Raw genomic sequence first — 10,680 nt, forward strand, 5'->3', positions numbered from 1 at the left:
TTATATTTATATTTATATTTATATTTATATTTTATTATGCCCCCACTTGTCTTTAATGGAACAGCCTGAACAAAAATCCTTCCTTCTTTCCTTTCACAGGCCAGCCAACCATTTGATCAATTAAATAACATCCTTTCCAGAAATTGAAACAGACTGAGTGCCCATGTTGGGACTATCAAAATCAGTCTGAGCTGCACTTACACCACAGAGCTAAGGTGTAATGAAAAAGCTATCAGAAAGAAACATTAGAACTGCCTCCTCTAAGGGCTCATTCTTTGCTTTTGTTTGTGGAGGATGCTTCTCACCACCCATGGAAGCGTCACTCCTGCTACTAATCTTACTGTAATTCATGACTATTTTAGAAAGTGATACCTCATTTAGTATTTGGCTAATATGTCATCACAAGCTTCTGCATCTCTTTAAGAGACAGAATGTTCTGTAGTAGTTCTCATCATATTTTCTCACTTCTGAGCACCTTTTTTGGCACATACACGGTTCTCCAAACCAACTTGCTTCTTCCAATCACATACATGAGTGCCTTTTCCATTTCTATTTTATAGAAAAATTTCTATTTTATAGACTGTTCTGGTAGTTGTCTCTTATCTCTAAGTTTCCAGGAAAATACATGCAGCACGCTTTCTAGTCTTTCCTACCATGAAACTGTCTAACACATCTACATTTCAGTTTCTCTACAGATGTTCCCAGTAATCTACACCCAGGTTTCAGATTCCGCTGCACCATTTCACTTGGATAATTTATGCTGAGCTTAATACTTCTCCAGATTCAAACATATATCCTACAGATCTTTCACTGGCTTAGTGAAAGTTGCTTCAGCAAAGGTATCAGCACTTCAGCAAGAGGCTTTCCTCACTTTCATTTCCCTCCCTGTTCTGGCGACTTGCTTTGTGTAAACACAGCCAGTCTCACCCTGGTTGGATTTATATTATTTCATTCCTCTCTTGCAGTTCACTTGCAAAATAATCACTCCAAACATCACTAATTAATTCAGCATTCATTTCCAATATACCTTATTTACCTCTAATATAAGCAGGTGTGCCTGTACCCTTAAAAATTTCTTCTCTTGCCTGAATGAGCTTGCAAACGATTTTTTTCTGTCTTGAGTCTTCCACTACCTGAAAAGCTACCAAAATCACTGCTAGTGCCACTTTTAGCTGACACTGCTTCCTTGCCTGCCTTTTTGCTTGTCATATTTCCACTGTTCAAGTGATTGTCCCTGTCTTCTCAACTCAACAAACCCTTTTACTTGAGCTTTTCGTAAACAAGTCTACTTTATTATCCAGGTCAGCTCCAGTATTAGTACTATGGATGTTTTGCAAAAAAACCTTACCTATAGTTCCTAGGCCCTCCCATGTACCTTAATTGCCTTAAACTCACAGGTCTCAGAAGTGTTGTTTATATCACCTGGAAATGGGGGTTACATGTACACAACAGTAAATGTTCTTGCCCACTCAGTGGGTTTGCCTCAGTGGTTTTTCTGAATTTGCAATGACAGCAATGAATTTCTTTGGCCCAAATGTCTGTAAGTAGCAAAACACTGTTACATGGATGGGGAATCAAGGTAATGCAAAGCACACAGGTAAATTTTGTAAAATGTTGACCTCAATGTCTTGAAGATTCAACTATAATTTCTATGGACAGATATTTTTTTTCCAGATGATCTCATTTAGCAAACATGAGTTCCTTTTGAAAAACTGATCCTTGATCTTTTCTCATAAAATACATCTTCTACCAAACTGCTGATGGCTGTACAGAATGTCTTTAGTAAAGCCAGAGAAACTGGGCACCATATCCTGATTCACCGGCTTGTGTTTTCACTTCCCAAATTCCTTCTGCTGTGCAAGGCAAAACAGCCTTGTTTTGTCTGGCTGCTGTGCATAAAATTCAACAAGAAAGCAGTGAAGAAAATGTCTTTATGAAAAGAGGAAAGATTAATCATCTCAGTGTTACAATGGAAAATAATTTCAGTGGGGCAGCAATACCATGTGTGCAACAGCCACTTGCAGCCAAGGGGAGAGAAATGGGATAACCTCTAACCAGAACATCTAAAGCTCTGTCATTTCACTTGAATGTTAATTTAATTCTTTGACAAGGTTACCTTAATTAGTTGGCAGATGATAGAAAGAAACTTGACAGGTAAGCACAACCACAGAGGTCTTGAATTAGTGCTGTCTCCTCTGTCTTTTTCTTTTGAGGTGAAATTCAGGCTAAAATATGTACTGCCATGAGGCTAAATATTGGCATGGAAATTCTTGCAACAGATGTTAGTTCCACTTTTAGGAGTTTTTGGAGTCATATTTGGAATATTTTATCAACAGCAACAACAACATAAATGCATAATAACTTAATTTTTAAAGGACCAGAGTCAAGGCTGACCTTTCCCAGTTTTTGTCAGCAAACAAGGACTGTTCAAGTCCTCCCAATTTGAGAACAATTATTTCTCTCCCAAAGGGTGTGATGATCTCATCAAATATGAAAATGAAATAGCTTTTAGGGTCAATGAAGAAAAAATTAAGTGAAAAACATTCCAGAGAAAACAAGACACCATGTAAATCTTTTAAAATAATTATTATTATTTAAAACATTTTACAGCAATAAATAGCACAAATCAATGTATTATTAGGACAACAGACTTGTCCATTTTCTGCCTGCCTTCTTTCAGTTAGAATTAGGCCTGAAAAATGGGAATTATGGATGTCACCTATGTGACTGCCACTGGTCATTTGGCTTGATGCTGCAGATGTTTCTGCATGTGAGTACCACTGTCGACATGAAGAGTCCTGCACTTCATGGGACTTTTTGTAGGTGCTAAGCTGCACAGGGCTGTGCATTATTTCTAGGATCAGAATTCTAGCTTCTGGCTGTTTTCAAGGTGCAAAATGTGCTTCTGCAGCCTGAAGATGAACAAAGCCTTCAGTTTCCTTTCCTCCATAACTTCTAGGTAAATACGTGGAATTTCTGCTTAGAGGCTGGGTTTTTACTATGGGAAATTATTATGTTAAACTTAAGAAAATATTTACCTTCAAATTATTCACTATTTATGAGTCTCACCCAGTTTTGCCCAGGGGGCATTCCTGTGGTCCACATATTTTAGAAGTGACTTTGCTCAGCTCTAGGTAAAGGTCCGCTGACTTTTCCAAAAGAACCCACTACAAGAGGTTAGCATCTCAGTCCTAAAACCTCCAATATGGAGAGAAAAGTCTTCTCTCATTTCATTCTGGAAACACGCCATTGTAGACTGGTCTTCATTTCCATCATTTCTTTTTCTCTTCTTGACAATCAAATGGTGTATCTCTTCAGGAGAGAGGTGTTGCTTTTGTTGGCTGGGATGGGAAACAATTTCTTTCCCAACTGAAAACCCTGACAAACCCATGAATCAAAGCCATGCAGAACTTGCAGGAAAGGAAACTGATTCTCCCCAGCCACTCAAAGATGGCTGTTTCCTGATTAATTTTGGGTAAATGTTGTGTAATTAGCACCACTCAACACATTTCACTAAAGGCACCTCTGCCTCAGCAGAGGGGTTGGGGTCTGGCCTCTTGTGTGGCTGAAGGGTTCATTGCACCTTAACTCTGAACTCAGTAACCATCATTTCAGAGTTTCATACTGGATGAATGATCAGAATGATCACAGAATATTTGGTTAGAAGGGATCTCAAGGACCCTTTTAATATTATTGTTTATATGAGATGTCTCAGCACCCCATTGAGCTGAGCCTTAAAACTTTCCAAAGTGGGGGAACCCACCACTTCCCCTGGGAGACCATTCCAGTGTCTGACTGTCCTCACAGTGAAAAATTTGCCACTTATGTTCAATCAGAATCTCCCCAGGAGCAATTTTGCCCCTCATCTTGTACAAGGCTGCTCTCTAGCCAAGTGGATCCCAGTCTGAACTGCACTCTTGGGTTATGTGTTCCCAGGTGCAAGATGATTTCCACGTAATGCTTTTTGGTTATAATATGAATGCAAACATCTGAAATATTGATTTGGATTTTTTTTTTTTTTTACTATAAGGATTTTACATTTCAAACCAAAAGGCAGGTTTCTCTTGAGGTCCTAAAGCTGACTGTAAGAACAACATACAGGTGTATAATATTGTTTACTGCTACTGACAAAAAAATTCCCTTTGAAATATTTTAAAGATTTAGTTTCTTGTTTTCTGAGAACGATTCCTGCTTTCTATTTATAGCACCTAGCTTGGAATCTATAAATAATAACCTTATTTTCAAACAAAATTTCTTTTCTAATAGAAAAAAGAAAGCTCTGTTAACATTACAACAGTCATAGTTTTTTGAAATAAGAAAAGCCTGAACACTGAAAGCCAACATTGCAGCTGTCACTCAGAGATAAAGTTAAAATAAAATAGAGTGCAGAATTTTTCAAGAGTGCTATTATATAAACGTGCATTGTCATTCATTTAAATATTATATATATATGTATCTATATATTGATAACTTGTGTGCGAGAGTATTTGACCCATAAGCATTTATTTCAGCAGCGGACTTAACATAATTCTGATGTTGTTAATGATCCAATCCAATTTGAGCTTTACGTGTGTTATCTCCAGATTCATAATAACACCAGGCAGAAATTAGGACCATCAAGATTGCAAAGATCAACAGTAGATTGAGCAAGCAGTGGTCACAGCGCTCAGTCCAACCAGCCAGCCCTGCAGTATGTCCCGGTCCTGGTCCTCAGGGTTATATCCCTGTTTCATAGGAGGAAGATGCTTCAGCATCCTGGTGCCCTTCCAAAACAAGAACCATACACCCATAAAGGTGGGGGAAATCCACAATGAGCTTCTGGACAACCCTGTTGGAGAAATAAGTGCTGGGAAGAAGGGCATAGCAGAAAATGCCTTTGCTTGACAAGGTAAACAGGCTCAGTTTCTCTTGCCCAGTTTAACTCCATAATTTAAAAAAGCTTGACTATGCCAAGGGGTCACACTCAGACCAAAGCAACTATCCTTGTAGTTATGAGTCTACAGTCAAAACTGACCAAACAATTCTTGACAGTAATCAAGTCAATGAAGTTCTGGAAACTCTTATGTAGTTGTGAGATGACAGAGTTCTCAGCTGCCTTTCATTATTAAATATTTCAGCACTTTGTGAAAGTCTTACATAATTTGCACAGAAATAGGTTTTACTAACATCTCTGACCACATGCTTTGAAGAATTAACTACTGTGTGAAATAGAAAAAAAAATTCTATTTTCCCCAAAAAACTCCAAAACTCACTGTTTTTTGATTGCAAGATCCATCTGAGCTGCCTGTCAGCTTGCTGGTGCTACAATCATGTAGGGAAACTGGGAGAAGCCCCCAGCTGCCCACCCTTAATGAGTTGCTTCAGACCACTTCAGATGGATCAAGTTTTTCCTTTTCTCTTTGGAGAGCTGAAGAGTTCAGGCATAGCTATTGCTCTGTGCACAAGCCCCAAACATTGTTAGGTAAATTCATCTCAGAAGTGCACTTGTACTTTTGCTTATTGAGCTTGTACCTGTCAGTCAAGAAGTGAGAGGCCACAGATTAGGGCAGATTTTACTCAGATTTTACAATCATTTTACAATCAATTTATCTGCAACACCTTTCTTTCGTATAGAACACTACATAAAATATTGCCTAAATGTTCAATAATTCTGTTGGAATGCAGATGAAAGACTTCCCTCCAAGGCATTTTTCATTATTGTAAGGAGGAGCATTGATGGGATTTCTAGCAAAGCTAATTAACTGGATGATGATATTGCAAACAACATGTTAATTTTGCAGGTCAGTATAATGCTTTTGAGATGCTGTCTTAAGGCCAAGTGCCCCACTGTAAAAATTAAATCCACGTTAAATGGTTTTAATAAGGTGTCTTTATAGTAGTGCCATCCAGATATGACAGTGATACAGTGATATTAGAACAACTGTGAGAAATCCAAGCCCTTACAAGCTATTTTTCAAATCAACTGCTGAACTGTGTGGAAATTGGGAAAAAAGTCTAGGTGTGAGGATCATGATTTGAAGCCTGTGTGCACACTGCCAGAAGGCAGGTGAAACTGTGCCTCTTCATCACTGCTGTTAATAAATACCTAGCTTAGCTTGTCAATTAACTCTGTGAATACATCATTAACCAGCACAGGGTAAATTCATCATGGTGCCCAAGATAAACTGTGGAGAGATCCACCACAGGGAAGAGAATGTGACTGACTAATGGGTGCAGAGAGAACAGAAGAATTCAAAACTAGAAAGCAGCCACAGTAGAGAGTGTTTGACTGCCAGGAATGCTGTATTTCCGGAGAGAAAGAAAAAAAATCTGTTCAAAGCAGACAGCTGTCAGAGCTCTACAGTTTTGGAGAAGGAGTCAGGGATGTCTCTTTGAGAAAAAAAACATGAAACGGAAAATAAAGAAGAGAAATAGTGTCTTGTGTGGCAAGGTAATGGGGAAGGTGGTTCAGACTGGAAATTGCTTGATTATTTTAGGTTAAAAAACCCAAAATAACCCATATGAAAATATTAGTTGAAATCAGAGAAAACCTTTAAGTGGAATGCATTAACTGGTTAATTCGGGGATTTATGTTGAAGACCTGGAATATGCACGCAATATTTGCATATATGCATACACATTGACATGTATATGTATGTATATTTATATATGTGTATATACACAGGCTCACACACAGCCAATGTCTGATTGTCAGCTCCAGACCCATTGCATGCTTTAAGTACCAGCTGCTACCTGCTTTAAGAATAAACTGGGATATTGAGCAGGAAATTAAGCAATATGCTCAGTTAACCCAAGTAAAAGGTAAATCAGGTTCAACACTTAGTCAAACCATGCTTATTGTCCCTTTTTACCCACAAAGCATGGCAATGAAACTGCCCATAAGGCTGAATGATTTTTCCTTATACCAAATGGCCAACAAAGGGAACCAAAGACATATAAAACAGTGATTTTTAATGCAATTTTTTTTGCATCCAAATTGTTCTATTTTTAAAGTACCTTATCACAGAGAGAACAATTATCAAAATAGAAACTTTTCATTCCAATTGTATGATAAATTTCTCAGTCTGCTAAAGACTAAATACAACCCAACATGGAGAAGTTTCACTGTTCCTTTATTTTTATGCTGTTCCTAGGTTTTATTTCTCTCAAACAGTCGTGGAAACTGTGAACTGGAAAATAGGGAAAATAGCTCTAGAATGAATCACTGCAGAGATTCACAATATACTGCCCAAAAATTTTATCAAAGAAATGCCTGAACCTGACTAGCCCTTGACACTGCCTGTGGATCTCTTTTACTATCATTTTATCAACACTTTTCTCATAGAAAATGTTCTTGAAAAGGCTGCCATGAGACTGAGTATCTGTGTGCCACTATCAATTCAACGTAAGAAGAAAGGTCTCACAATTACCTTATGGTTTCTTCGTGGTCTTGGGAAACATTAAAAAAAACATTATGAAAGCAACAGAAAAAGTATTACATACAAATGTACTGTTTGCTGTTTTATCCCTTGTTTTGAAATATAAAATGAAACACATAAGTACAGTAATTAGGAGGCAATGGAAAACAGAAAGTTCTTGTTTCTGAATTCCACTTCCATTTGAAAATTCATGTCATTTTTTTTATCTGGAAACTGGACATTTAATTCAAAATCATTTCCATTAAACACATTCAAGACTTAATCCTCATCCTACTGTACTATATTATATTGAAGTCTCCTTGCTAACCAGCTGGTTCCATTTAAGGGCATTTTAGTTGAAAGCTTGTATCTTGCATGAGCATGTAACACTTAACCCAGCCATGCCTATGGGCAAGAAAAAGATGGCCAATACCAAATCTTAAATTAATTATACTATAGCCTATTCAGTCTTTGAATAAACTATCAAACCTGTAGTTCAGTCTCCAGCAGCTATGTGACTGGACCCTGTGCTATAGCACTGAGGGAGGGCAAGCTGAGGATAATTGTTTAATGAAGATTTATGACAAGGCAAATGATAAATGCATGAACACAAATACTTCTGAAGGTGTTAGGACAAAAACCTTCCTCAATACCCCAATGCCCTTAGTGGACTTCAGACCAAAGATGTGTTTAAGAATTATACTTATTTAATGACTTATTTGCTTATAAGATTGCTGCTAGATCAGGAGAGAGAAACATCTTTGCAAATTTGGATGAATATTCGTATAGCACAAATAAAGAAGGAATACTCAGCAAGCTGACAAAAATTATGCTAAAATTATGTTGAAATTGCTTTTGGAACAAATTCAGATTTTGTTGCCTGTTGGCAAATTATTTACTCAAAAGAAAAAGAGCTACAATTGTCATAAAATCATTTGCATATTTCTTGAACTGAGATTGTTTTTCATTTAGCTATAAGGACTTTATGACTTTAAAGTCTGAAATAAATTTCTCTGTGAAATGAAGAGGTTTTAGAAGATTCACTGATAAATTGTCTTTGTCCTCTACCATTAACCCTCTTATCAAGACAGATGAACGGGTCTACAGACTCTCTTATTTAAACACCATTACACATCCTTGGCTATCATTACTGGAAATTAAAACATATTAATTTTGAGCTCTTGTTCCAATACTGAGCCCAAGCTAATTTTTCATTATCTTCCCATCATCTGATGCTGGAGGGGGGGGGGGGAGTGAAGCAGGTAGCCACCTCTAGCCTGGCCTGACTTTCTTATACCTTTTGGTTCAAAAGTCACTTCAGTTTCTGGAGCCCGTTAACACCTGAAGTACCTCTCAGCCAGGCTCTAAGTCACTCCACACTTGTTTGGCTTCCCCACTGACAGACTTTTAGTGAAAACATAGCCACTTTGTTGTTGTTCTCACTGTATCCCTTCCAGCATCAGTTTATTACTGACTTTATCAAAGCATTTTACTTTAAATAATCTGCATAGACGGATGCATTGGCAGATGCCCAGTATGCCTGGGGTGGATTTACCTTCCTGAGATTGCACATTTCATAGGTGTAAACTGAAGACATTGTTTCTAAAGAACTTAAAGCCTGTGCTTTTATTAATAACACTGAATTTCCTTGGTTTTGAAGTTCATAAGTTACTTTACCTTGTCTGAATCACTACTAAATAGAATAAAGAAGGCAGACCCTTTCTGAGGAAAAAAAATAAAAAATAAAGCCCCCAAAAGCTAAAGGCAAATTTCACCCCACAAAAAGTGGTAACAAGATGTAAATATCTTTTAGCCACTTCAGCCACAGCTGGGACCTCATAACTAAACTGATGACAGTGTGTACATCATCAAGTAAGCTGAACAACTCCTACCTGTCACCTGGACTTCCTATCTGCAGTGTTACTGTGCTCCTAAAATAAGGGACTGTACCGCACACTTAACTAAGAAAACAAGTTGGAGACAATCTTTCAAGTACCTACAGACACCACATTGTCAAAATATGTTTCTTTTATCAAGCCAACCATCTTGCAAATAAAAGAAGCTGAAATGCCAAGCTCTATTATAATTATTTCACTCACAAGATTTCCACAAGCTCAGCAAAGCTCCAGCTAATTACCAGAGCCTTGCAATGTGAAGACAAAGATGTTGTGAGGCTGCTTAGAGGAAGATCTTTTTAGTAAGGCAGTATGGAAGGACAGCAGGAATCTGAGACCAGCCGTGAAGCCAACATTTTGAGATTAATTAAAACAAGAAACTTTTCTCTAGAAGAACCCATCCCACTACTGAGACCTTGAGAGGAAGTTGGGGAAAATATTTCCAACTCCAATTCACTTTAATGACAGCTGAAATCTTATAGGTACTTGAAAAAACAGCAGAAATTTGGCTGGATATTTGCTATTCCTGCCAAATCGTACCCTTCTCTATACCTCCTTGGCTGCTCCCCTTTCTGGTGCTGCAACCCCATCAGTACCTTTGTGCTGTCCCCATTCACAAACATAAGCAGTGGAGTTTGTATTGTAACAAACCTGGGCTTTTCTGAGTTTAAAAGCTGCTTTGGGAATACACTGCAGGAAAAGTTCCAGGCAAATCCTCCACACATTTGTACACCATCTGGAGCCCTGTCACATGCAGTTTTCAGCATAAGGTGGTAAATGCTGAAGGGCCTTTGTCCCATTGGGCTTCAATTTACATGTCCTTGCTCAGTAAGTGTCTCCGGGCAGCACTGCTTCCAAGAAACATATCTGGAGTTCTCCAGAATTTCTTTCAGTCACGTTCAGCCCATCCCCTATCCCTGACCTTGTGAAGGGTAACTGAGGAGTGCAAAGCATGACACCCAGATCATGAGCATCCCAAAAGCTCAGTGATCTAGTCCACCTGGCTTATGACAAAACCCTTTTCTTCTTTTCTCTCAAAAACAATCCCAATAGCAGCAGTTCAGAATTTTGAAAGTTGTCACACTGTGAAATGGAAGTCCTTGCCTGGTTTGCATCACCTGGAGCTCATCTGTGCAGCTGCCTCTAGTGAGCTGCATGATCCCTGCTCTGACAGCAGTGGGCCCTGGGCTTTCCATTTCAAAACTACAGCTGTTGGTAAGAAGTTACCAGGCAAAGCCAGCCATTTTTGCTCCCCTTTTTCTAGAGTTTGGAGGCAACATTTCTTGTGACTTTGCAGAATGAATTTGTCTGATGTGACTTGCTCATCTACATGTTCAGCTTTGCAGAATATGTTACTTAGCCTTAAGTCAGTCACAAATAATTTTATT

The sequence above is a fragment of the Heliangelus exortis genome, chromosome 2 (assembly GCF_036169615.1).
Source record: "Heliangelus exortis chromosome 2, bHelExo1.hap1, whole genome shotgun sequence".
Lineage (NCBI taxonomy): Eukaryota > Metazoa > Chordata > Aves > Apodiformes > Trochilidae > Heliangelus > Heliangelus exortis.